Genomic DNA, 25,051 nt, shown 5'->3' on the forward strand with positions numbered 1-25,051 from the left:
GGTTTTCTCTCTCAAAAGTAAAGCACAAAATTTACATGGTCTGTGTAAATATACAAAGCAAGAACGCTGCAGGCAAATGTTTACAAGACACATGTTTAGCCAATATCATTGTGTTCCAGCAGAAAGCAGAAATGCCACATGAGAAGTCCTGGGAGGTCATTTATTTTGTCAGATGCTGTGAGTCTGTGGAACAACATTAAGTAAGCAGTGTTTGTGCTGGGCTGCTATTAAAGATAAGCAATGCACCCATCAGATACTTTAAGAGCAGCTTTATGGTTTAATTGTTAGCTGATGTCCATATCATTACCCTTGCCTGAGATTCCAATATCAACATAGTTGTCTCTCATGCACAGATCTGCTATTTCACCAACTATCATTTCAGGGAAGGCTGTCCTGTTGCACCAGAACCAAAATCATTGCTATCCTCCCTTAGCAGTGAAACTTTCTCAGCTCTGTTTGCCATGGCTTCACCTGATCATTGACATTGTTCCCATCAGCACACCCTACATCAGCATCAATATCAGGAGGGGGACTTACTCCAGTCGCCCGGAAGAAATTCAGGCCAGCGATTATGCCATGCTTTGCCTGCCGTGCAGATTCAGTCTTTCATGATTCCAGCTTTGACAAGCTTCTACTGAGTTCCTTTTCCTAGTAAAGAAGTGCCTGTAGCTCTTTTGAATGTTTGGTGTATTTCTTAGGATCTTCTGACCTTGGTGGCAGCTGAGCAGTGTTTCCCACTGGGGCCTCCTCCAGCAACGTGTGTTTGTTTGAGTGATATCATGGTGCCTCAAGGTTTGCAAGGGATATCCTCCAGAAAACGAAGGGATTGTATCAGCAAACGTTTCTCCACTGTTGAGCTGTAGGTCCAGTAACAAAAGAGCTGAAGAGGCAGGAGGTGAAGTCTGGCCTTGTTTGGGGTCAGGGCAGTCCCATCAGTCTGTCTAAGAGCATGAAGACTTGGGACTGTGGCAATCAGGAGCTATGGCAAGTGGAAAGTGTCTGGAGCAGTAGTGCCTGCACTAAGAATGATGCTTTTGGTGCTTTAAAGTCTCCTGCATTGTTTAAGCAGTCTCCAAGTGGTAACACATTGCAGACTAAGTGTGTTTTATAACAGCCAATATTAAATTCTGGCTTATATCACAAATAGATAGGCAGTTAGTGATATGGTTTTGCCTTGAAATGTTATAGATCTCTAACATGGAGAGACTTCGGCTGAGACGTGGCAATTTGTATTTATTTACACTTTCTTTTCCTGAATCTCTCAAAGTAGATGTGGCTGTTCTTGACTCCACCTGCCATAGCATCTGGGTGCAATGGTGCTTGGACGAAGCAGGATGGCCATTTGAAAGGATGTCCATATTTATAGCTTACCAAATGGAAATCACTGCTTTTGACTCAGCAGATGCTCCCATGCTGTGCAGTTGTCCGAGGGAATGAGATTCATGTAATGGCTCTGACCACCCCCCAATGCCCTCTGCAAAAGCTTCTTCTCCATTTGAAATGCCAACCTAATATGACCACAAAACAGAAGCTGCCCAAGTTGCTGCAGGTTTTATGGGAAAAGTACATGAAGTACATGTAGGTGGAAGAGAGAGACCTCTGTCACCATCTGCCTGTGGAGAAAAAGGCAACAAATCCAATTGGTCTTGTTCCACACCTAGCTCATCAGCGAGCTCCTGAGTACTGCTGGGGACCCAGGTCATGGGTGCTGCTCCCTCAGCAGAGCAACTGGAATCGGAGGAGGTGAGACTCCTGCAGGAGAGGAGGCCTTGCAATGTCTTTTGTGCGTGGAGCAGCTGCCAGACCCAAGGTGAGGCCCATCCCTGCACTGTCTGCACATCCCGCTGCCACTGCAGAGCAGTGGGAGATGTTTTCCGAGGCTCCTCTGTGCTCAACAAGGAGGGCAACTCAGCTGGGCTCTAGCGTCTGCTGCAAGTCCCTATTTCTCTCTGGTCCTATGTCATTTTGGTCACCTCCCCCCCGGTGAAATGAACCTGAACTTTGTCCATTAGGGTAGCAAGCTCGAACCCTACTCACTGCAGAGAGGCCTGTTAACATCTCGCTGCCTGAAGAAGCAGTCATCAGGCCATGGTGCAATGGAAGTGTGAAACCTCCTCTTCTGGGCAGGTTTTTGATGGCAATGCTGTCAGTTTGTAGTGACACCTGGGGACACACCTAAGGGGAGCTCTGAACCTGTGTACTGATGCAGGCCCTCTGGGCTGCAGTGTCTCAGAACCCAAGGCAGATGCTGAGCTGTGAGAGACATGAAAGCTTAAAAACCTGGGGAAATTTACTGGTAAAAAACCCCAGGCACTCATTGGATAAGATTTGAGGATTGTATTCTGGACGCAGTTCTGCCTAATTTCCACTCTGGGTGTTCATGTCCTTATGGGGATTCTCCTTGGAGTGCTTGGGTTTCAAGGGTGAATGTATAAGAAAGGAAGTTATGTGTCAAAGCCAACCAGTGAAGCTGACTGTTCCAGCTGGGATAAGGTTGCACTGTAACCTGTGGCTCCCCTTCGCTCCTCTCCCTTGCTTTCCATATTTCTTATATCACCTCTTTCTTTCCTGCAGCTATAACTGACAGAGATGGGTACTGAGGAAGAAATACCTTTTTTTCCATAGCCATAAAAATAGTTTCCTTGGTTTTATTAGCAGCACATGGATGCGAGTTCAGCCTACTCTCCAAAATAGACAATGAGCAGGAAGTACTCAATTTGGCAATGCATTTGGGGTTAGAAACATTTCTGCTTTCAAAACATTTCACCAGAGTCATTAATTAAGTGCTAGAACAGAGAACTTCAACCAAACAAAACTAGGGGAAATTACATTTCTCTTTCCTGACCTATATAAAAAGCATTTCTGCTTAAATCATATTGAAAGCTTTAAAGGGACTGCTCTCCCAGTGGAACATGCAGAAAACATAAATGTCCTGCAATAGGATTGTTGCTTACTCTAATTTAGTAGGATTTGGCTGTGTTTCCTCTTCTTCGCAAATGTTTAGTGAGAGTGTTTATGGGATCAGAGTCTAAGCAAGGATAGTGCTGATATGGAGTTTCATTTTTCAAATCTGAGACCATGAACTAGGAAACTTTCTCCTAATGGGTAGGGTTATCCCTGCTGAGAACAAGGACGAATCCATCCCATTCCTGTTCAGTCCCAATGACTAGCACTGTGTTTAACTCCAAAGCTTTGAAATACAGTCCAAATAAACAAAATTGCTGGGGGAATAACTTAAGATTTATCAGAGTCTGAGAGAATTGGGTAAATAACATATCAGAGGGCTGAAGTGTCAGAGTATTCCCTGTCTCTATTATTGAATATGATTCAGAGGAGAGATGGTCTGGCTTTCATTTAACATGTAAATGGACCATACCTATCCAAAAGAGGGAAAAGTCACAGCACGTGTCTCACAGTGGGGCCCAACTGCTGATGCGCTCCTGAATCTGTGTGCATGTGCTGTCCTGTCCCGGCTCTGTGTGGAGTCCCCTTATTGGGGAGACCAGCTTCATCTTTCCCGGGCTCCGGGTGCGCATAGAAGGAGCGTCGGGCTCCCCTGCTGCTGTGAGTGCAGCCAGGGGAGTGCACAGCAGCGGGGCTCCTTGGAGCAGGGGTAGGGGAAATGGCACTGGAGCACACCACTGCTTTACTGGGGTCTGGAAAAAAGCCTCCCTAGTAACTCTGAGCTCTGCTGTCCTCTGCAGTGACAGCTGACTACGTGGATGTTCATGCTCTAACATCCAAACACCCTGACAGTGTTTCTGCTTCCAAATGCTGCACGTTCCCCTACACTTCAAAACCTGCACTGTCTGATTGGCTTTATCCATGGACCCAGAACCGATGCACCTCTACTTACCATCTGCAATAGGCTCTCCACATCCGTTCCCTCTGCATGCTGCTGCAGATGTGCAAGATGGGCCAGAGCACACTGCTTAAAGAACTGATTGCCTTCTCTTCTGCCCATGGCCAGGAATTGCTGCAGCTGCTGTGAGTGAGGTTAGTTCTTGAACAAATTGGGACTGGGAACTGCTGCTCTGTTGCTTTCTTCTATTACCCTTCTTTATTCTACTCCAACCAATTTTTCATCACTGCTTCTGTGTCCTAGACAGGTAATCTCCAGCAGCAACTGCCTTTCTTATATGAGACAATTTGTTCCTTCACTCTGTTTTCATTGATTACTCATCCCTTTATATAGCCTACTTCATGAGTCACTTTGCCTACCTACCTGAAACCAGCATGGTGTGCTATCCATCAGTTCCCTGTTCGGTGGCAATTACCAGCCTTTTATTGCTGTATTTTTCTCTCAAGGACTCCTCCTAATGCCAGCATACTTCATTAATTTCTAATTTTGCAAATCCCAAATTGTGACATAGCTGCAGGAGCTGGAAATAGAACAACTGCATACCCTCTCCTAGAAGTACACATATGGAGTTGGAAAGGAACTCGGGTTGAAGTTGCCAGCAAGTCCCTTACAATTGTTTTCCATGAATGCTTAACCAGCCAGGTTTTGCTCTCACATACATTTGGTCATGTCGAAATTGTTCAAGTGGACTCAGTAGATGGCATTTTGTTGCGTGGATGGAGCAGGACATTGTTCAAGATGGGAAAAGCCTGAATTCTTCAAATCTTCTTGCTGTTGCCCTAGCACAGTGGTATGAGGTCCCAGACACAAACTCAATCATTCTTTTATGGATTTCTCCACAATTTTGTCTGGCCAATCTAATTACAGGTAATTTTCTCACATGGATCTCTCTTAGTGGTACTCAGAGAACTGGAAGTTAAAATGTTGAAATCTATTGCTAGCGTGTTACAGGCAATTTTATAAACATCCATATAAAAGATTAGTTTTGGTATTAAGTGTTGGACAATACTAACTTGAAATAACTAATGGTTGTGATTTGTGTGTCTTGGACTGAAGATACGTAAAATTATGATTATTCTTTGCAAGTGGAATGAATACTAAGCAGGTCTGAGGCATAGGAATAACCATGAAGGATTAACGATACGAACAGCATGTCTTACAGCCCTGAAAAAAAGCTCAATATAATCTCAGTTGACCTTTCTGTCTCCTCATCTGAAAAAGGCCAAGGGGGTTTGTTTGCTTCTGTCTTTTCCCCCAAAAGTTTTTTACAATATTAGAAGAGAAAGTGCAAACTTCTTCTGTTTCCTTGTCACCGTGATCCTGGCAGGGAAGTTACACGCTGCTAAGAGATGATAAAGCCAGTCTTTGGCTATTCAACTCATCTCTCTGGTATACCTTCCAACATAAATGGAAGTATGTTTTGCAACCCAGACAGTACAACTCCATTAGCAAATGAAATCAGGCCATTAAATTCACTGTACAGAGGTCATGACTACTGCAAGACTACAGCAAATTGGAGCTGAGTTCAAGCTGCCTACCCCAGACTGGGCAGCCGGGCACCCTGCACTCGGGACCCTGAGTGATCTGCTCTCTGGGCATGGGCACAAGTGGTCATGGGTCCATATCAGGGGGTCCAGAAAGTCTGTCTCATTTCCCCAGCTGCTAGGCTAGGAGTTATTTATCTGATCTTTCAGGACTTGTAAAGCTACCCATAGAACTCCAGGATATGTTCTTTCCCTGGCATGTTCTATTATATTGGAAATTCTGGTTATTAAGGGGAAAAACAGCTGGAGCTTTTTTAGCGCAAAAATTGTAAAAAATCAGGTCCTTTTTTGACGCTTTGCCATTCAGATTGCATGCAGCTCTTTGTTCTCATCCAGATACAACAACTATTGCCATAATTTTAGTATCATTTAGTATTTTTCTTGCTTCTAGTATTTCTTAAGGATCACAGTCTCATGAAAAGCTTTATAAAAAAACAACTAAAGAAAGGTCTTCCAAAGTGTCCCGTACATTCGATTAAATGTTGATATGCCTTTTCTGTTAATATGTACTTTCAGTCCTGAAACACCATCATATAAATCCATGCTTCAGCCAGCTGAAGTAAGCGTGTGCCTTGGGACACAATTTCCAAGTAGTCCTTCTCTGTACATTCCAGTCTTGATTTAATCCAGGTTTATCTCAGCTTTGTGTTAGGTGATTGGGAACAGGTTTAAGCTAAAGTGGACAAACGCACTTTTAAACTGGAGCAAGAGTGTTCATACAGAGTATCATGTTAGCTAGCCTGAATGGGTACAAAGTCTGTGTGTAGAAATCTTCTTTATTGATGCTTGTGTTTGACATCTCTTTTCCTTCTTATTGAGCATCTCACTGCTCATGTGTTTGTCTTCTTTCTGCTGTTCCATGCCTGTGGCAGAATTAATGTGATTGGGGTCTCAAACTTCAGAGAAAGCTATACATAGTCAAAATTTTAGTCGTTCTAACAGCAATGGAATCTTGTCAGAGGGCAACTTCCCCCCATTGCAAGAGGATGCATGATGACATCTTTATCCCTGAGCATCAGTGGTGGTGGCTGTGGGGGCTTGGGTCTTGGGCATCTTCCAGCACCAAGCAGAGGACAATGCCCTGCTGAGGTGGGCCTTTCAGCTGTAGTGGCACCCATCCCTCTCACTGCTCAGCTGTGTTGCCTACACCATGGTACAACAGCGATGCAGTAAGACCAGAGCAGGCTGACTGCTCTCACTGCAGAAAGGTCTGTGGCTGCAGCCAGACCATTTCCCTGGTGGGAGAGGGGCCCTTCCCACTTGGAAGGAGGTGTGCTGTGTCGCTTGCTATTTGCCAAAGTGGGTTGCCACTCATGCTGGGCCATCCTCACTGGAAATAGAAACATGGGACATAATACACAAAAAATGAAGTCTGAATTTCATAAACAGTGGGAAAGGAATAACAGGACAGACAGGGGAGGGCTCAAAGCAGATTTTCATATTTACGCTTGGCAAATGTAATAGCAGCAGTTGAATGGGAGGCTGCACTGCTTTTACCTAGCAGGGTTTTCATTTGCAGGAGTTACATTTCATGGCAGGATAGTAAAACATGGGTCTTGACATCACTGTACTCATGAGAAAGGTAAGCTTTAGCAATGGAGGCACCAGGAGGCCACGGTGACCTGTGCAGTGAATTTGCTGAACGGGAGACTCTCCACTGCATTATTGCTTTTGGTGTAGCAATAAGCTCTTGTTTTCTTCTTCATGGGGAATCCAGTAGTTTTAAGAAGAGCTGTCCACAAGGTTCACCTAGCAATTTTTGAGGGAAACAAAAAATTTTCCTGGGAATGTTGGGTTTTTCTGTGAAAAAAAAAAAAAAAAATCTATAGAACTCTGTTTTTCACTTCTTTACCTCTCCTTTATTTCCATTTTGCTCATGGAAAGATAAAGAAGCAAGTAGGAAAAAAAACCCCAAAGCTGATGAAAACCAGACAGTATTTGGACAATGCCAACTAGAGTAGCAAAACTGGCAAAAGTAACAAAAAAAAAAGCAATCCTTTTTTCTGAACTCCAACCCCATTCCCCATTCAGTTGAACCTGAATTATCACATTTATTTGAGTGTGTTTGTTCAAAGAATAATTTTCTGTTTCTTTTGATGGTGCTGTAAAGCAGGCAGTCCTGCTGCCGACGGGGCAGCCTGTTTGCCCAGTTCCAGCACAGGGATGCGTGCTCTGCCCCTCCCTGCTCCTTTGGGTTAAAAAGGCTGTGAAAACAACTGTCAGAAAATTAGCCTAGCTTGCTGCCAGGGTTGGATTTTTGAACTAGTGACACAGGATCTGCTATTTATCTTAGTCTTCTGCATTCTTCTGGATATTGCCCAGCGATTATATTTTATAACTAGGTCAAAAATATGCATGGGTAATTTAATAGTCACTTGGAAATGGCCAAATATCCTAGCTGGTCTGTCCAGCACAGCAGTCCAGAGTGGAGAGGCCAGCAATTCACCCTTGGAAGGAAGAGGGAGAAATAAATCCATAATGGGCGGTCAGGAAACAGCCAGCCAGCTGGGAAGCTTCTGATTAATCCCTCTTAGCAAATACGTGGTTGATGCTGCAATATAGTCTTCCCCCATCCCCCACCCCCCAACTCATATGAAATAGCTTATTGTACAATATTATAGTGAATATTCTCATTATTCATATATATTTGGATCATATTAAATTGCTCACATCAGTGATATCTTCTGGTCATGCCTTCTGTAGGCTAACTAATGCTGGGAAATCTAGGATTCCTAGTATATGATGAGAGTTATTATGCATTAATGATTAGGTAGATATTAATTGCATTTAATAGAAAACATTTTTCTTGGAACCTAGTTGTGTATGTACAGTGCTAAATGCATGTTGGGTTATAATTTGCAGCAGTTTTTATTGCACTCCATTAGAGTCCACAGAAATGCTCCATGCTTTGAAAATTTTGCCAGTTAGCTCTATATCTGGGAATCTGCAGCAATTTTAGGGGTGTTTTTTTGAAGGTCAGAGGATTGTTACCTGCAACAGTTATGAAATCTCTCTCTTGTTAGCAAAAGGAAAACTGTTTTCCTTTTGGTCACTGTGTTCAACCACTGTAAGGCAGCTGTTGCTGAGTTTGAAGTAGACCCCTCAGAAAGCTTCCCACCAGTGCTGAGAAGGGAGCTATAAGGAGTTACAGAGGCAGTGGCTTCTTTGTTTTCAGTTCCTCTTTTACTATCTCGTTGCTACCATAAATGTTGTTTTCCTTTCTGAAGACTTACAAGCTCAGTGTGGTTGAGCTAGGTTTGCAGAGAAAGCTGCATTAAGAGACCTTGAGGATGAGAACAAAGCATGCCTGTAAAATGTTGTCTTGAAACAGGTAGGAAGCCCTGACATGCTCCAGTAATCAGTGAGAAGTCTGTTGACTGATTTAAAAGCAACTTGATTGAACTGTGAAAAGTATGAGTCACAGATCATGATGACCGATGCATAAGAGCCTTTTAATTATTTAAACATTAACCTCCAGTTTGAAGTAAGTTGAATAAACTGGATCACCTTGTTTATTTGGATAATGAAATCTTTCTACTATCCCTTCCCCTGGCACCACCAGGGCTTGGGTGAAAGTCTGGCTTCACTGAAGCCAGTGACACAGTCCCTGTTAATTTTGATGGAAACAAGACTGCAGCCTCAGTATTTACTCTGGTTTCTTAATTCCCTCTTCCTTCTCCTGCATTTTCACAGCTCTTTTCTGGCTTCTCCTTGCATCATGCCCATGACAAGCCCAGCATCTTGATGTACCTTTTTAAACATTCTCTAAATGAACCTTCCCCAAAAAAATGAAGGCCCTGTGTCTTTCCTTGCTGGGCGAGGAGGTGTCTCTGGCGGGGATGGGGAGCCACCAGTGTGTGCTACCAGCTGCTCTGCAGTAAAGGCTTCACCTGGAAAAGGCAACAGCCAGCACCTTTCTACCCCATGTCTGTGCCAGTGACCACAGCATGTTCCTCTCCTCCCAGCTGAGGTTTTGGGGTGGCAGAAAAAGGGCCAAGCAGCTAAGCCCAGCATCTGCTCAAGCTAAAATCTGACTTCAGGCACAAGGGACAGGGCTGAGAAGGAGGGAGAGGGAGCTCCAGGTCTCCCAGTCTGCCACCAGCTAACATAAACCACAGTTGGTTGGAAAATCAGGTTTCTCAGATTTTGACATGCCAAGTTGCCTTCCTGCACACCGGCTGGCACCAGGCTGGGTTGACACCCCCATCACTGGCTCTGGCTTAAGTGTATAAACACCAAATTTTATCCCAGAGCTCTCTGTATTCTTGGCCCCTTTGGCCTTTGGATGGATTATATGATAGATGATGTGCCTCTGTCAGAACCTCTGTAAAGTATTGGTTGCCTGGAGAGGGCTAGTATCCCCAGCCTTGGAGATGCTTGAAGGCCTTGGACAACTTGGTCCAGCATCGAAGTTGGAACCAGCTTCAGAGCTGGCTCTGCCCTGAGCAGAGGTTTGGGCTCGAGGACCCTAAACAATGACATGAAAATAAACGTGTTTGCAGAAACTGTCCCCTTGTTCTGTGAAAGCTACAAGCAGCAGAGACCATTTCAACAAATGTTTTGTACATAAGTGCATTTTATTGACTCTGTATGGGACAGTGCTGCAGATCTAGAATTGTTTGTATTCAGCTCCATTTTCTCTGTTTATACAGGTTTCACAGGACTGTCAGCATTAGGGAACCTCAGATTGCACATCCATTCAAAGCAGGATGCTTTTATGTGTTGAGACATTTTTTCTGGAATTCAGCTGTTTTGTTTCCATTAAACTAGATGAAATATGATTTTTTCTTACTCTTCTAGCCCATTGGGGTTTTGTCACTTTCAGGCAAGGGAGGAATAGCTCTGTAGTTAAATAATGGAAGGAGGTGTGTGGGTGGGTTGGTGACATACTGCAGTGAGGTGGAGATGAGCCAGTTACCGAACCCAGGTCTTTAGGAAGCCTATCACAACATCCCTAACATTACTGCTCTATTCTTACATTGCATGACCTACTCATAGGTTGCAGAGTAGGATTAGAGAAGCAGTTATTCCCATCTTTGTGAGTAACCTGAAAGTCACTTTATGCTGATGTTATGGTGGTGCTGCTTCATTAAATTGTCCTTCCTTCCCCCCAGTTGTCTCCTTTCTTCTGCACTGTGTTTGTAGCCCTCCCTATCTGACGGGATTTGAGACCTGGCTTGGTTGAAAATGAAGCTTTGGGTTTACTCCTGGTTATCGTTCTGCCAGATCAGCTCCCTGCTCGACTATTGGCATAGCCCCACACTTGGTAGCTTTGGCAAAAGGAGGAGGTGGGAACAGTGGGTTAGAGCCACCCCTTTTTGCAGGAGCCGGACACTGTCAGCACGGTGTCCTTGAGCGCAGGAGCGCTGGGCTGAGCTGGCAAAGCAGGGACCATGCTACGGCTCTTCCACCAGCCCCACTGCTCCCCCCTCACCCACGCTGCCCTTGGGGTTCGTCCCCATGAGAGGACCCTTGCGCCTGTGCAGGCCCAGGCTAAAGAGGCGGACCATTCTCCCCCATTGAAGCGAGTGTGCCTATGGGAGGCAGCAGGCACAAGCAGCGGGGTGCTGCTGGTCATTGTGATAGACCCCCGGGGATAAATCCTGGCTCCGTGGTGGGGCAGAACTCGGACCTACCAGCCGGTGGGTGAGGGTACCTCAGATGTTTTCTCTGACTATCTTTTCCCTGTGCGTGCTACAGCCCTGGGTTGGCCTTATGTAGGATAAAGCACTGCAAAGACTTTTTTTTCCTTTGTGGTAAGGATTTCTGTGTGTGCCACTGTAACTGTAATTGCTCTACTGAGCTCAGGTATTGAACTGTGGTCTTTAATTACATGAAAACCATTTACATTAGCAAATACCTGACACCTGTGAATTAATTGCTATGAATTGAAAATTATTTAGAGGGTCACTGTGAGTGTCGTGTTGTAGGTTTATATTACTTAAGCCTCCGGAGCATACTGAGTTCACAGCTGTGTGGTTACTTAAACCCATTCAGATAATTCCTCTTGTTCTTCAAAACGTGGAACTAAACGTGAAATGCCCTGGGCAGCCTGCTTCGTGGGATTTCTGTGCACACATATTTGCAACAGGTGCCCTCTTTAACACTGAATCCCCCCCATCCTCCCCATACTGTCTTCATCCTCTTCCCATCCCGTGCATTCGGCCGCATTTCCAGCTGTGGCAATCGTGCCTGCATGGAAAGCAAGAGGAAAGGAACCATTGCAAATCCCCGTCTCCCGCCAGCCCCGGACAGGGAAATGAGTGTGTGCTGCACCCAAGCTGAGCACCCCATCAGGCACCCCAGGGTGTGGGGTGCAGGATCCAGCGCTGGCTGGATGGCCAAGATTGTTTGCTTGGGAGGGCTGTAGAGAGGTGTATTAAGTATTCAGTATTTTGCTATCAAAACCAAATGTATTCCCACAGGATTGTCTTAGTAAAACTGTGCAACAGTGCACACTAATTTCTTTTAAAAACTGCTATTCAAAGTAGAGATGGGGCCCAGGGTGCCTGAGAACACAGCTTGTGGCTTGCAGAGAAATTTGGTGGTTTTCATTACCTTTAGCTGGTCAATACAAATGCCATCCTGCGCACCTTTTCAGGCAGTTCCAGCAGAGGGTCTTTGCCATCAAATAGATTGGATTACCCTATGAAAGGGAAAAAGAAATCCCCCCAAATGGCATTATTACAAAAGAGATTCTTCAATAAAACTTTTAATTTCCTTTCTACATAGCCATAGGCCAAAATAAACACACACACACATATCTGCTATGCTTAAAGGTAGGTAGGAAAGGGCTTGGAGTTTTCGAAATGGAGGCATAGCCCCATAGGAAAAAAAAAAAAAAAGAAAAATCCCAGGAGTATAGAACTTGTAGAATTCCAATATCAGGGGTTATTAGTTTCTGTATCTTCCCATTCTTTAAAAAATGAAGTTCAGGATTGAAAACATCTTTCACAGATGCAAAATTATCTAAAAAAACTTCACCTGAAAATGTTATGACATTATTTATAATTTCTAGATAAGCAGCTAGAAGCTATGATTTCCCTAACTTTTGAGGAAAGCATATTAGGTGTTTAAATTGTAGGTGAAGAGAGCAATGCACAGCAAATGTATGTGTTTCCCTTCATCCTCTCATGCTCTCTCTGCAAGCTGCCCCTTGTCCTTTCCCCTTACCCTTCATTTTGCCCTCTTTCCAGCTCTCAAGCTGTGAGCCATCCTTACCTTTCCTACGGCCATGTAAGTTATGTCTCCCCTGAGGTCATTAGGAAATGACTCTTTGCTTAATACCAGTGACCTAGGAACCACTATTTTATGATCTTGGGTTTTAGTTTAGTCTTTTTATTGCTAGCTCGGTAAAGCTGTGAATTTCTTCTGGTTCCTGATGCCAAATATCCTTTGTTGCATCCTGACAAAGAGGAAGTCGGGCAAAAACACCAGGATGCCTGCATGGATGAACAAGGAGCAACTAGACAAACTCAAACAGAAGAAGGAAACCTACAAATGGTGGAAGCAAGGGCAGGTAGCCTGGGAGGAATCCAGAGAAATTGTCCGAGCAGCAAGGGACCAAGTTAAGAAAGCTAAAGCCCAGATAGAATTAAATCTGCCCAGGAATGTCAAGGGCAACAAGAAAAACTTCTATAGGTACGCCAGTGACAAAAGGAAGGCTGGGGAAAATGTGGGCTCTCCGTAGAAGGAAATGGGAGACTGGTTACCTGGGATGTAGAGAAGACTGAGGTACTCCATGACATTTTTGCCTCAGTCTTCACTGACAAGTGCTCTAGACACACCACCCAAGTCACAGAAGGCAAAAGCAGGGACTGGGAGAACGAAGAACTGACCACTGGAGGACAAGACCAGGTTCAAGACTGTCTAAGGAACCTGTAGGTGTACAAGTCCATAGGACCTGATAAGACGCATCCACAAGTCCTGAGGAAACTTGCAGATGAAGTTGCTAAGACACTATCTATCATACTTGAGAAGTTGTGTCAGTCTGGTGAAGTTCCCACCAACTGGAAAAGGGGAAACATAACCCTCATTTTTAAAAAGGGTTAGAAGAAAGACCTGGGGAACTACAGGCTAGTCAGCCTCATGGAAAATAAGGAGATGATTGATGACAGCCAACATGGCTTCACTAACGGCAGGTTGTGCTCGACAAATTTTGTGGCCGCCTACGATGGGGTTACAGCGTTAGTGGATAAGGGGAGAGAAACTGATGTCATCAACCTGGACATGTGCAAAGCATTTGACACTGTCCCGCACAACATCCTGGTCTCTAAATTGGAGAGACATGGATTTGATGGGTGGACCACTTGGTGAATAAGGAATTGGCTGGATGGTCACACTCAAAGAGTTGGAGGCAACAGCTTGATGTTCAAGTGGTGACCAGCAATGAGTAGCGTTACTCAGGAGTCAGTATTGGGACTGGTGTTGTTTAACATCTTTTTCGGTGATATGGGTAGTGGGATTGAGTATGCCCTCAGCAAGTTTGCTGATGACACCAAGCTGTGTGGAGCAGTCAACACACTGGAGGGAAGGGTTGCCATCCAGAGGGACCTTGACAGGCTTGACAGGGGGGGATGTGTGAACCTCATGAAGTTCAGCAAGGCCAAGTGCAAGGTCCTGCACATGGGTTGGGGCAATCCCAAGCACAAATACAGGCTGGGCAGAGAATGGATTGAGAGGAGTCCTGAGGAGAAGGACTTGAGGGTGTTGGTTGATGAGTTGAACATGAGCCGGCAACTGTATCCTGGGCTGCATCAAAAGAAGCGTGGCCAGAAGGCTGAGGGAGGTGATTCTGCCCCTCTACTCTGCTCCCCACCTGGAGTACTGTATCTAGCTCTGGAGACCCCATTATGGGCCTGTTGGAGTGAGTCCAGAGGGCCACAAAGATGATCAGAGGGCTGGAGCACCTCTCCTATGAAGACAGGCTGAGAGAGTTGGGGTTGTTCAGCCCAAGACAAGGCTCTGGGGAGACCTTATCACAGCCTTTCAACACATAAAATGGGGTTATAAGAAAGAGATGAGGACAAACCTTTTAGTAGGGCAGGTAGTGATAGACAAGGAGTAATAGCTTCACACTGAAAGAGGGTGGATTTAGACTACATGTAAGGAAGAAATTCTTCACTATGAAGGTGGTGAGGCACTGGAACAGGTTTCCCAGAGAAGTTGTGGATGTCTCATCTCTCAAAGAGTTCAAGGCCAGGTGGGATGGGGCCTTGAGCAACTTGGTCTAGTGGAAAGTGTCCCTGCCCATGCCAGAGGGGTTGGAAATAGATAATCTTTAAGGTCCCTTTCAACCCTAACCATTCTATGATTCTATGAAATATTAGTCTGAAATCCTTGTTCCCTTAACAGTGATGCCTTTCTATGCTTCACTGTTCCTATGAAGCACACTTTAGTGCTGCTATTGATTCTATTTGTGTTTTTTTGTTGTTTTCCAGTCAAGCCTGGAGAGCTGCACTTTACTCGTGGTCCTGTTGTGCAAGGACTGCACACACCTGGCTGATGGCTCCTGAAGCGATGTGCTGCTGCTTCTGCTGCATGTTGGGCTAATCATAAAACTGGAGGGAAGGGAAGAGGAATATTCACTGGCAGCTGGTCTGCAGATGGGGTTTTCATACTAACGGAAACAAAAAGATGGTAATAAAGTCATGTCAAGTGAAGCAAACATTTTGCTTTGCCTCATCAGAAAGTATTTCTTGTTTCTTTTCCTTTAAACATTTAAAAACATAAACTTTAGATAAACACCTAAACAAAGCATTTCTATGAAGTCAAAGGAATTCATTTACAGGATGTTGAAATTAAAACTTTACTGCTCAAGAAAGAGTTGTCTGAACCAAAACAATTAAATTAACTCAGTCTATGTTTTTCTGAGTGTTTCACAGAGTATGATTATGTATTTGTACCCTTCTGTCAAAACTTCCTCCTCCTCTCCTCCTGTTTAATGGGAAGAAAATGGAAATTCATTTCACAGATGGAAAAGTATGGCAGAGAAAGGGTGGGCAACTAGTCCCAAGTCCCACAGGGTTGGCAGAAGCCAGAGTGGCCTTCAGCTCCCCGTTCAGCCTCGGACTGTAATGCCACTGAAGCAGTTTGGTTCTTTACTGGGTTCATAGGTGTAGTTCTGACCTCCATGAAACCTTTGAGGATGCAGTTTGTATGGTGATATGCTTTGCATGGCCCAGCACCGCTAATGGCGAAGTTGCAAGCTTCCCATCCAGGCAGGCTCACCCTTCATTTCTGCCATGCTTCAGAGGGGAAACGATAGCTGTTGCAGATGGCTGCTGGTCTACTCCTCCTACCCCCCTCACCTCCAACCCAAAAGTTTAGAGGTTAGTAAAGCAGAGGGGAGCAATTTGTAATTGATTGTGCCCTTTCCTGTTGCTTGGGACAGATCAAAGCCTGTGCTCTTTGTCCAGGGAGATCCCCTATGGAAATCAGTGGGGTGTTCACGTAAGGGCTTCAGGAGTCTAAAAGCAACCATCTGCCTACAGACTAAAGAAAATAAATTCCAGGTGGCAGTTCAGAAGAGGGAGTTGGGGGTGAAATTCTGATGTCTGTGAAGCACAGATCGTGATGAATGAGAAACAAGTTAATCCCAATGCACAGTTATGAATGTTTGTAGCAGAAATGTGATTCTGAGGATTGCAAACAGTATTACCAACTGCCATCACGCTGTCCAGTCAACAGTACCTCATGAAGTATCCCAGAAAAGCCTACAACTACTGCTTGAGTTGCCCCATGTCTTTGTTGATACAGAGTTGCCTCTCAGTTTAAAGGCACTGCATGGGTTTTAAACATAAGGGTGTCGTACAAAAAACCAAGCCATTATGAGGTATGTGGTTTGGCATCCTGTGGCTTGGGTTGCCCAAAAGGTAAACCTGTGAACCTCTCTTTGTGTGGATATGTTTAAAGTATACAGATTTCTAAATGTTTATTTTTTAATTTATACTTACATATACATTTATAACCATAACTATATAAAAATAAAATGTATACTCTACAGTTATACTAAATGTGACTGCCTTGCACCTGGCATGTAAACTTGCGCAAATTACATATTTTTTTTAATAGGCAATTGACACAGGCACTGCTCACTGGGAATGAGGTATGTGCTAGCTCAGTGGAAGCCATGTTCATGGTGATTTATGTTTGTGCTCTGAGCAGAACTCCTTATGGAATCTCAAGAGACAGCACAATATTTGTGGTCCCCAGCAAAAATCCTGCCTGACATCAGTAGAAAAATTCCAGTGGGCTTCAGATGAGATTTTCAAAAAACCTCTCTGAGATGCATTTTTGACTTCTCTTTGTTCTTAAGAAAGAGCTGGGTAGAAAATCAGGCAAGGATAAAGAAGAAGGGGCTTGTGGAAAATGTGATGTTCTCATCAAAGGGCTTGGGATGACTGCTTGAGCTTTGACCACAGTGTGGGGTGAGTCCTGAGCTGTGGCTCTGCTGTGCAGGGCATGTCCCAGCTTTGCAGGCTGTCCTGCTGCTGCCTTCTACCATCCCTGTGCTTCACAGTCTCTGCAAAAGAAGCTGCTGCCGGGGTGCCCGGTATGGGCAAAGAGAAAAAGGCAAAGAGAGAGGCAGCCTGTGTTTTGCCTGTGCCAGGATCTCACCCACCAGCCCTGCCTCTCACAAAAGGAGGGTCTGCCTCTTTTTCCCTTCTGCTGTACTCTGTGCAGCAAAAAATGGCTGTGGTATCTGCTAACAGGCACTTGGCCAGTGCCAAGAATTTTGTGGGTTTTAGAGATTTAAGGCAGGATTCAAAGAAAGATGAGGAGATAATGCCATGGGTATTTATGCAGGGAAGTTGTCTGGCAGAAAGGAAAATATACAAGGAAGAGCAAAAGTTTTGGTTTGAAAACGCCCCCCTAGAGGCAGGAGTCAGCAAGTGAGAGGTGAGTGAGACTTCGGGTAGAGCACAAGGGGCGTTAAAGCTGAGGTGAGGCACTTATGCTGGATTTGGCAGGCAAGGGCTAGCCCATGGATGTGGCTTAACGTATATAAGCTACTGAGGAATGGTCTTCTCAGTGGTGTTATGAGTGCTGAAAGTGAGACGTGGCTTTGTTTGGCAATTCTGGAGAAAAAGACATCGCTGTCCTCAAGAGAGGAGCTGTCAAATGGTATAGTTTGGTCATGCTTTGGGTGCCTGGATGACATGGGTAGTGTCTTGGGTAGGTTGGGTGCAATAGCTGGAAGATTTTGAAGTGCTCTGAACACGTGGGCTGAGCAGTGTCTCCAGGTTGAAGGTGTTGCTCTTGGCTACATGGGGCATCAAGCAGGACTGGAGCAGCTCTTCATGGTAACCGCAGACACATCTGGGAGAGAGAGGACTTGAGGGAGCAAATAAGAGCTCAAGTGCCCAGATTAAGCTTCATCTAACCACTGCTTATCACAGCAGGCATCACAGAGAGGCTGACTAAGAGCTGTGCTTTAAAAGAAACTTGGGCATGACAGGAGTCCTAAATTAGGGATGAGGAAACGGACAGAGATATAAACAGCCATGAGTCGCTTCCCAAGCCTCAAACAAACCAGCCACTGACTTTTACTGTTTCCTCTGTCTTTCCACTTCCTTGATTTTTGTGTGACTCCAAATGGAACTGTTGAAGGCTGGTTTTTGAGAGTTTCCAAGACAGATAAAATCAGAAAAACTACCAAAATTGGCTTTGTTAATATTCTTGGCATGTTTTTCCAGATTGACTTCTAGACCAAAAAGTGATTTTGATCTAGACATTTGTATACCATCCAAACATCTGGACTTCTTGAAGTCAGCTCAACTTTACTCAGTCTACTTCGGTTGTATTTCCTGTCATACTATTAAAAGAACCACAAAAAAAAAAAAAAAAAAAAAAAAAATTAAGGGCCGGGGGAACAGGCTTATGGAGAAATTTTCCAGGAATGAAATACATGCGCTTAGCTAGGTGTGATTAAAGAGAAGGTGTGACTAGGATTGTCTTCTAGTCATCCTGTCCCCTCAGAAGTAAAGGGAAGCATCTGTGGGACAAACGCAGTATGTAATTAGAAGTAATGGAGTCCTGCTAAAGCTCAGGTTGTGGCTCCTGGTTCCACTCTGGTTCGTAAAGCATTTACTTACTGTCTGCGAAGAGCCGGCTGGACACATCTCTGACTATTTTATTTCCATGCTCTCTATTTCTTGTCTGAGGAGAGCAGCTGGAAATTGCTTTATACATTCATTATAAGCTGCAGCTGCAGAGGAAGAAGATTAGCTGTGACTGCATGTAATAGTCATCAGCACTTCCTATGTGCCTAGTAATGCTGGAGTAGTTTCACAAGGAAGAGAAGACATTGGAGTGAGATAGTATATTGGAAGCAGCAGAGAGAGAAGGGCATGGTCAGCAAACTGGGCATTATTATGGACTAGAAAAAATTAGTATGAGGTGTGCGGAGAAGGGGGCACTAGAGGACCTGCAGACTGCACAGTGAGAAGGTGATGGAGGTGCTGAAAGGCGCTCTCTCAACCAGGCCTATTGGCAGGCCAAAACACATGCTGTGTTATTTCCAGTGTATCTTGAGTAAGCAGGAAATCCTCCTGATATTACATAGCAGAAATGGAGAAAGGATAGTGGGAAGCCGAATGGCTGGAAAGACAAAGAGAGGGGAGATAAGAAAGATCAGGTCTCTCATTTCACCAGGTGACCATTGATCATGACACTAAGAATCAGGAACCTCCTGTGAAGCTGTGATATCTCTCACCATTGTGCACACTCTTGTTCACGTGTCCTTTTCTCAGGTGTCCTGTACAAATCAATATTCTGCTTCTCAGAGCAGGTGGTGGATCTCTAATGACCTATTGATCAGATGTTCATGAACTGGGATGGTTGCATACCAAGGAATTTCTTTCTGAATGGCTGTAAGGACTTGGAACGATTCCTGCTTTCCGTAGTAAAGAACCATGTTGAACAGAGGCTGTAATCCCAAACTGGCCAAAGCTGAATCAATACTTCTTTTCCTTTTCTAAACTCCCCGATCTAATGAAAATGTTAAAGTAATAAAGTATCAAAGGAGCTATTTGTAGTTGCTGTTCAGAAGATATCATGGCAGTGAAGCTTGTGTAAAACGCAAAGAGAACAATTAATATAGTCTGCATGTAGAACCAGAACTTTTTCTGAAAAGGTAAAAGAAGGAATTAGAAAAATTCACAGTTCCTGTGGCCAGCAACTGTACTTGATTTTTTGCCATCTTGGTTTTTCACTGGTTGCCTGAAGTACATACTTTGTATCTGGTCCATGTTTGCTCCATGTATTTATGGTACTACACAAATTTTGGGGACAAGGGTTCCTTTCTGCATGGGGAAATTATGTGTTCCTTTCATGTTGTAATTGGGACTTTGGCTTATTCTTTGGAACACTCTGTGCTTTGTGACTTGTTCTAACGCTTAGGTTTTTCCATTTTATAGTGATCATAACTTGTGTAAGACTTTATTCGTGGCCCAAGTAAAATAGGGGTCAGACAAAATACTTTTTGTCTTTGATGATGTAATTATTCAATTGAAGCAGTGTTACTCATGGTATTGCACATAGAGGTCTACAACATCCCAAATGTTGCAACAGTGCAGCTATGCAATTTGATAAATAGTAGTAAAGTGGATGCAGGTGCTTTCTGCCCTCCTTCAGGCTTGCAGCAAAATCTTTTAGATGGTCAAAGGTGGCAGTCAGTTCTATAGTGTCAATAGAACAGGGCAGGAAAATAACTTTATCCTTTTCTTTGTAAAGCAAGGAAAGAAATGACAAGAAGGTAGGAGTACTAGGACACTGGTCTTGAGCACATATCTCCAGAGAGCACAAGAGTCTTTCTCAAGTTTTCAGGGAACTGGAAAATTTTATGTAAGGATGCAGGGCAATTTAACATGCTTTTAGGAATCGGAGGGCAGGGTGTATTGCTGGTGTAGACATAGCCATATTCAGCATAGTAATATACTGAAGAGCATACTGAAACAGGTATGAATTTACCTTTGAGATTTTAATAGCGGCCCAGTTGTAAATACAGATAGCCAGAACAGGAATTATTGGTAGACCAAGACTAACGGGTGGAGTGGTGGAGGAGCAGAGAGAATGCAAGTATAGTGAAGATCAGAAAAATTAAAAAAAGAGGAAAACAGATGCTGCTTACAATCTGTTCATTACCCATAAAGAGGAATATGTCTGAACTTGCGTGCTTGGAAAAGTATTAGGAACTAGAAAGAGTAATATTATACTCAAATTTTCCATTTAATTTTACCTGAGTTTAAATTTATTGACCCAACCTTCATCTAGTAGCTCTGACATCTTACATTACTTGAGAATTTGACTTATTAATTTGACTTGATTCTTTCATCATTCCAGAACCTGTTTTTTTTCTGGTTGTTGGTGAGAGACATGCTGCAAAATATGATGTGGTAGTATTTTTAACTCTTTTAATCTAACAGTGCTCACTTATGTGTATGTGAGTTTGTATGTATCTGTGCTTATATCTCCATACACATAAGTAAATGTATACTACTACTATTTTGAAGCAATCAACCACAATGTAATTGTGGTAGCACTGTCTTGAAAAACAGCATGTTGGATGTTTTTAATGAGAGTTGTGTAATAGATAAGTCATAAGGGTATTGAACTACGGGCAGGGAAATATTTAGGTCTACAAAAAGCCTCACTTGTCAATGTATATCTAACTGCCTCTGTGGGCACTGAAATTCCTTCTTAAAGTATTCTCTAAGCTCATCAGGTTGCTGTCTATTCCAGAGGTGCCCAGTATGCATATGCATCAAGGCTGACACCCATAAACTTTCTCGTGGTCCTAACAGCTACATTCCAGGCATAGACTTATGCACTTCATCTCAGACTTAATCATAATTTAGACATATAATCCCAAAACATTTTGGAATGCCCTGCCTACCTAAACTGCACTAGCACCTCAGTTTTTAATGAAAGCTTTCCTAGATGCTTCATGTTTTGCTTATTTTCATTCTCAATGTGCCCCAACTTCGGCAGGACACAGAAATTTAAAACTGAGCTGATGCCCAAGCCTACTGGAACAAAGAACCAGGTGTCTGCAAATAGGAGAGATCAGTCCAGAAGGTGTTCCCAGGGCATGCCTAACTTGCAAAAAAAGGATTAATGTTCTCATAAGAAAGAGTTACAGCAACTACTTATTCCAGAAAACAATATGAGAGTGATGGAGGAAGGTGCAAAGGGAGGAGGGTATGGCTATCAGATGGCAGGGAAGGCACTGGGGTCCTGATTCTGCTCCCAAAATTGCTTATACATTTCAAATCAGATTACTGGATGCAGTAGTGAGGTGGTGATGGGTCATTGGCTTCACAGTTGAGTTATTCTAACTGTGTGATCCCATGCACACCTGTAAGGTACCTAGCATGTACTAGACCAGTGCGAAGTATGTTGAAATGAAAAGAGCTGAGAAAAGAAACCTGAGATACCCTGAACTGAAATCCTGAGACTGACCTCATAAGAGCCAGGTGTCCACACAATTTTAGGAGCTGCAAAGCTTAGGAAGATCTATCCATGAAAACTGGTTCTGCTTTGTCTGTTCTCAGCTATAGTCTTATGAGAATAGTGTCTTTAGCCTGAAGGACAAAAATAATATTGGGGAAAAAATTCTGGCAATTGCAGCTATTTTGTAATGTGATTTTAGCAGCTGGGGACAGGGAGGAAAGCCAGACTGAAGTAATCAGCCAGCTCTTCTCAAGGCAGTTGACGTTTACTGCCCACAGTTTAAGACTTGCTCTCCTAGTTGGTGCCACCTCTTCAAAGGGGTGAATGCAGAGGAAAGGTGTGATACATATGTAACTTGCTGTAACTCATTAATGAAACAATGGTGGACATAGGCAAAGTCATTAGAGTTACCGAAGTTTGCAATGAGGATGGCTGCAGATTTATGGTTTCTTTTGATGTGACATCTCCTCTACCACTGGAACAGGCAAAGATGTTTTTAACACATAAGTCAGGATGGCTGTAAATGAGTACACTAGTACGCACTTGGCAAAAGATGAACATGGCAGGCTTCTGGGTTTTTGTTTTTAGTGGTTTTGGGGGATTCCCCCCGCCCAGTAGATCAATGTTGGTGTTTAAATGGTGATCACTCTTGGCCTGTCTTCAATACCTATGTAAAGGCACTGCTGCATGATGCTACAGTAGCATCATGTAAAAATCAAGGGGGTTTTGGCTAAAGGGATGAATAAAAAGTGTGGTTGCATACAACAATCTGGATAAATAATACCAACTGACTAAACTCTGGAGGCTTCTTAGGGTTTTGTAAAAAGTGTTCCCAGAGAGGCCCAAGTGCCTTTTCGTCAAACTTGAAGGATTCTCAAAATTGGCTTAGGGTCAAAATCAACTTAAAGGAACATGCTTAGCTTCAATGGCACCATAGAGTAACTTGAATCTCTCTGATGACCATTGAATGATCTCTAGCAGCCTTGTCAGCTAATGCCAAACAGAACCAACTTGCCAGGAATACCAAACTTTTTGGCCAAGTGACAGCTGGTTTCTTTACAAAGGCCTTGGGAAAAAACAGTGAAAGAAATAGTACATAGAAAAAAACACAGGCCAATTCACTTGGGAATATTTTTCCATACATGCTTTTTTGGTTCTCAATATTTCTAAAATTACTTGTTTTAGAAACACAACCTTTATTTTACATTGCTGGATTTACAGAAAAACAATTACTTTCTTTGCTTGTTAGTGTCATAAACGTGCAATTATCAACTCAAGACCTAACTCTAGATACAGCAGAGCAAATAGGATGTTCATGTGTCTTACATGCACAGTCAGGACTCATTTACAAAGGTCATCAGCCAGATGAAATGAATAATAGCTGGAAGCCAGGACCAATAGTAATTTTAAGTCACCTTGGAGGTTTCTTGAGCATTTTGTGCAGCCTAAATAGAGCATCTCACCAGATAGCAAAAGGTCCAGGTTTTTAAATTTACCTTGTTGTCTTAAAATGCAGGAAACATCTTCACTGAATTTAAAAAGAACCCTAGCAGATGGGTGCCATTAATCCTAAATTGCAGTCTGAATTAGTGACTGCCATATTTATAAGCCCTGCTAAATACTCCCTGCATCTTCAGACACCAAAATGCTTTTGAAACCCCAGCTTAGATTCTGCACAGCAGCTCCCAGTTGTGAAGGCTGGCAGATCACTTTGGAGCACCACAGGTGTTTTGAATGTTAGGTGAATTTTACAAAAGAATTTTTGTGATTATTCTTGTTGTTCCTGTTTTGCTACAGAGTACTATGAAAACTGTCATTTGCGCTCCAGAATTTTGAACAAGAGGAGCTAAACTTTGTTTAATTGCTGCCCTTGCTCGTATAGACCATGAGTCAACCTTCCAACCTGAACTTAGTCTTTGAATTCTCCTCCAGCCTTACCTTTAACATTAGCATGTGTCTTGCCTACAAATATATCAATGTTAATTTGTGGCCAGCAAGTTCAAGGAGGTGATTCTGCCCCTCTACTCTGCTCTGGTGAGACCCCACCTAGAGTACTGTGTCCAGCTCTGGAGCCCTCAGCACTGGACAGGCATGGACCTGTTGGACTGGGTCCAAAGGAGGGCCACAAAAATGATCAGAGGGCTGGAACATCTCTCCTATGAAGAAAGGCTGAGACAGTTGAGGTTATTCAGCTTGGAGAAGAGAAGGCTGCAGGAAGACCTTATTGCAGCCTTTCAGTACTTGAAGGGGGCTTATAAGGAAGATGAGGACAAACTTTTTAGTAGGGCCTGTAGTGATAGGGCAAGGGTTAATGGTTTTAAACCCAAAGAGGGCAGATTTAGACAAGATATAAGGAAGAATTTTTTTACAATGAGGATGGTGAGGCACTGGCCCAGGTTGCCCAGAGAAGTGGTAGATGTCCCATCCCTGGTAACATTCAAGGTCATGTTGGACAGGGCTTTGAGCAACCTGATCTAGTTGAAGATGTCCCCGCTCATTACAGGGGAGTTGGACTAGATGAGCTTTAAAGGTCCCCTCCAACCCAAATTATTCAATGATTCTAATGAATGTATGCCGATTGTACTTGTTATTTAATACTACTAGACTGGAGGGTGTTTTCAGTTAAATAACTACAGAAGAATCCCAGTGGATACGGGGGACCAGAAGTGCTGACAAAGTTACTTACAGCAAATCCACCTACTAGTTTCACCAGATACTTCAGTTTTACAGCCTGATACCCATGACTCCAGCTCTGTCAGAGGGTTATCTCTCTGATTATTTCCCCTTGCCTTTCTGTGAAAGCCAGGTAGTATCACCTGCTTGCTCTGTGTGTCTTGTGCCTCTAACATTTTCTTCTAATTTTTCTGAAGCCGTTCAGAAGAAAGGCACAGTCTAAAATCACGCTGACTGAACTGAAGGAAGCCATGACGCCATCTGTCCTGGACTACCTGTTGTAGATAATTCCCTAAAAGCCAGCCATGAATGCTGAATCCACTTCTGGGCACCGCTGAGGTGGTGGGACAGCAGAAGAGGTTCTAGGGTTCAGGGGTTCTAGGAGGCACAGTGGGTGGGGGGGCTGGTGGCACCACTGTCATGCTCCTTGGTTGGGAGACTCAAAAGATGATCAAAGAAGTATCAGTAATGTTAGAACTGGAAAAGAATTGTGTGTGAAGGAAGCATGTGATAAGGA

This window comes from Charadrius vociferus, unplaced genomic scaffold (genome assembly GCF_000708025.1).
Source record: "Charadrius vociferus isolate BGI_N301 unplaced genomic scaffold, ASM70802v2 scaffold183, whole genome shotgun sequence".
Classification (NCBI taxonomy): domain Eukaryota; kingdom Metazoa; phylum Chordata; class Aves; order Charadriiformes; family Charadriidae; genus Charadrius; species Charadrius vociferus.